Here is a 3,970-nt window from a genome sequence, read left to right on the forward strand (position 1 = left end):
TTATCCTCACTATATTCTTTTATGTGGTATTATGCAGAATGAAGATTTATGAAATGAAAAGAGATGGACACTATGGCATTGGGTTCATTGACCCAAATACCTTTAACGAAGAGACATGGTCACGTCATAAAAAGACACAAAGAGAAGCTTGCTAGAGTTTTTTAAGCGACTAAATACCCAACCAGAAATACTATTTCCTTACAATTTCGGGTGAGTGTTACTGTCTTGTACTACAAATTCTGTTTTGCTTACTAGATGTTAATAAGTGTAGTTGATGAGTTATGCACATGCCCGCTTAATTATACAAACGTGTGCGCATGCAGTTTTCACTGGATCCTGCTAATCATTGAAGTTGACTTGGGAAAAGTTTAAGTATTGGACTCACTACTTAAAGAAACTAAAGAATACTCAATCATGAAGGGGATGATCGACAGGTAATTTCAATCATTATCGCACTATGTCGGCCTCTTTAGTTCATTTCCTGATATCAACTAATTAATAACTCCTTTATTCATTTTTTTTGCCGGTGGGCAGGGTTTGGCAAAAGTTCATCAAACAGGTTCAATGGAAACAAGAGCTAACATGGGTACAACCCAAGGTAATTAAGTAGTACTAGCTACGACCGCGCATCTCTTTAATTCTAGTTCCAATACCATTATCATGCTTGATTAATTATTATCTGATTGAATTCTATTCTCGTAAAGTGCATGAGGCAGACGTCAGGGAATAATTTATGTGCATACTACGTTTGTGCGAACATCTGCATTATGACGTCTGAAAGGACCAAATCTGCAAGACAATTTTAGGTACGTTTGCCAGAACACTATTCACAATTTTATATCATTATCTAACATACATACACACAACTAATATATTCATATGATCTCTCTTTACAGATGTCGGAAATGCGGGATGAGCTCCTACCAAAGAATCGCATACGAGCACTTCAAGAGGAACTGGCGGGATTTTTGCTTGACCATGTCAGAGATCCCGAAAGAGAATACCATTACATCTAATGCCTTCATGTAATGATCTGTAAATTGTAGGAGAAATTGTATATATAGTCCCTCCGTCTGGTAAAGAGTGTACGTTTAGCTTCAAAAAAATTCCACAAAAGTGTGTACTTTTATCTTCCCAATGCACTTTAAAGTAGAAAAAAATAATTCTCTCTTGTCACACGGTAATCAAGATCAATAACAAGCTGTACATCGTCTTCTTAATTTGTACATGCACTTAGCTCATTGGGGTTGCTTAATTAAAGAAGAGAGTGATGATGGTTGCATTTTTCCAATGCATTTTTCACTTTACTCCATAATTTGTCCTAAAATCTCTAGATGTACACTCTTCATCGGATGGAGGGAGTATGTGTGTATGAATGGTCGTATGAGAAATTCGATGATATATATATGATTGATTCTACAAGAAATTTTGTTTATACATGCATAACGTGTACAGTATGTAGCAGCGTAAAATATGTTTGAAATAAAAAGGAATCAAATGGAAAACAAAAAATTAAAAGAAAAAATAAACCATAAACCCCTTAACCTTTTAGTCCCGGTTGGCGTCACCAACCGGGACTAAATGACCCCCAGCCCCCGGTGCGGGCTCGTGCCACGTGGTGGGCCTTTGGTCCTGAATCGTGACGAATCGGGACTAAGGGGGGGGGGCTTTAGTCCCCACTCTTTAGTCCCGGTTGGTGAACCGGGATTAAAGGCCCTTATGAACCAGGACTAATGGCCAAGTGAAGCTTTCTCCTAGTAATGTAGGTGGCTTCAGATTTACTAATGTATTACTTTGTATGATCTTTATAAATAATTAATAAAATGGCTGCATGCATCGCTCAGATGCAGAGGCCGGGATCCTCCTTTTCTTAAAAAAAAGAGATTATACAGGATCAGGCCCCTCAGTGGTGGACACAATAGCCCTAATTATGTGTGTAGGTGTTCTTGCATATAGTTCTGTATAGGGATTACAGGTATATATGTGATTGAGTGAGAGAGTCAGAAGATCACCCAACTATATGGAATGCGCCAATGCCATTTTCGCTATCAGCAAAAACATATTTCTAAACTTTTAGAATTGACACGCTATTTCCATTTAATTTTTATTTTCTTTTTATAAAAGATATAAGTTTTGGGTAAGTTGGAACTGGAATCCGTCAGGGAGCAGGTGTCACAATTCAGCTTGTATGGAGTTCATCGTGGTGAGTTTGTGGTATTGGAATCCATCATGGAATAGTAGGGCCGAACAATTGTGTTTCACCTATATATCGCTGTCCCTTCTCGGGCGGCAGTCTCCCAATCGTAAAATTCTGTTCGCCAAGTTGTCGTCAATTGTTCGCACCACCCGCCGTTGTCCTTACTGCTGCCTCTCGAATCGCTCCGTCGCCGTTGTCTCTCCCCGGGTCTCCCGTAGTCCCGCGCTTAGTATATCTGCCTCACCTAGACAGCAGCCATGGCCGCGTCCCAGAGCTCAGCAACGAGGACGGCCTCTACCTGCGCCCCGGAGACTGCGCATGGGACGCACCTATTCAAGATCCAAGGGTACAGCCTGTACAGAGGCTTCGGCGTCGGCAAGGTCATCCAGTCCGCTACCTTTGCTGTCGGCGGCTACGACTGGTGCGTCCACTTGTACCCTGACGGTGAAACGGAAGACCATAAAGATTGGTTGGCTGTCGACCTCCTGCTCCAGACTGATAACACTGAGGTGAGGGCGCTCTTCCATATTTGGCCGGTCGACCAGGCCACACAGCCTCCCGCGCCCGGGCCAAACCCCAATAATGCTACACTTACGGGCAAAAGGCGCACGGAATCACCTACGCGCAGAGATGGATTCTACTGTTTGGTGCTCAGGTTTTTTACTTTGCGTGAATTCCGGCTCGCTAGTTCTCTCGTTTGGCCACCTCAGCCCGTAGGCACCATTTCCGTAGCAGCAGCCAGCAAGTGTAGCATTATTGGGCCAAACCCTTACCAGACAGAACCGTTGGTGTTTGACAGTCGTGGCAATGCAGGCCACTGCAGGGGCAATCCATATTTCTTGAGGAAGTGTGAACTTGGAAGGTATATTATGGACGACATTCTTCTCATCGAGTGCAGTCTTACAGTGATCAAGTTCAAGGAGGCACAGGTGGTGGATGCCAAGATTAACGCCGAGGTCCAAGTGCCACCGTCCGATGTGGTGGATAACCTCGGTACATTGCTGGAGGCTACAGAGGGAGCAGATGTGTCTTTCAAGGTCAAAGTCAAACATGAGGTTTTCCCAGCTCATAAGATCATCCTCGCAATGCGCCATGCGGTCGCCGGTCTTTAGAGTGGAGTTCTACGGGCCACTCAAAGACGAACAAAGGCACAGCATAACCATTGAAGATATGCAACCCACAACTTTCAGAGGACTGCTTCACTTCATTTACTAAGATACGTTGCCTCTGTTGGATGACCTCAACTCTGATGAGTATCAAGAATTGCTTAGGCATTTACTTGTTGCTGCAGATATGTATGGTATGGAAAGGATGAAGTTGATGTGTGAGAGAAAACTTTGCGAGGTTCTTTCTACTGGGACTGTGGCAACCACCTTAGCTCTAGCTGACCAGCATCATTGCAGCAAGCTCAAAGATGCTTGCATTGAATATATCATCTCGTCGAACAGAAAGGTTGATGTGATGGCAAGTAAAGGGTATGAGCACCTGAAAAGGACTTGTCCTACAATCATTGTTGATATATGGGAGAAAGCAGCTAACACCACAAATTTTAGTATGCTGACTGTGGATTAAATTTAGCATAGTTACTTCAGTTGAGACCTTTGCAAACCTTAGATTAGTTTGTTTTTTCTTAAATTCTCGGAGATCTTCTCGACAAGGGTTAGTTTTGCAAAATGTATGTCTCCCCTTTGATAATTTGTTAACCTGTACATGAACCTATATATGCTAGATCAGTATCATTCTTAAATATGTTTTGATATGTAGACTAGTACA

At 42.6% G+C, this 3,970-nt stretch overlaps 1 pseudogene; it reads left to right on the plus strand.

Annotated features, from left to right (window-relative positions):
* Nucleotides 1-2,334: 2,334 nt before the first annotated feature.
* Nucleotides 2,335-3,769, plus strand: LOC123153786 (BTB/POZ and MATH domain-containing protein 2-like; annotated as a pseudogene).
* Nucleotides 3,770-3,970: the final 201 nt, after the last annotated feature.

The sequence above is a fragment of the Triticum aestivum genome, chromosome 7A (genome assembly GCF_018294505.1).
Source record: "Triticum aestivum cultivar Chinese Spring chromosome 7A, IWGSC CS RefSeq v2.1, whole genome shotgun sequence".
Lineage (NCBI taxonomy): Eukaryota > Viridiplantae > Streptophyta > Magnoliopsida > Poales > Poaceae > Triticum > Triticum aestivum.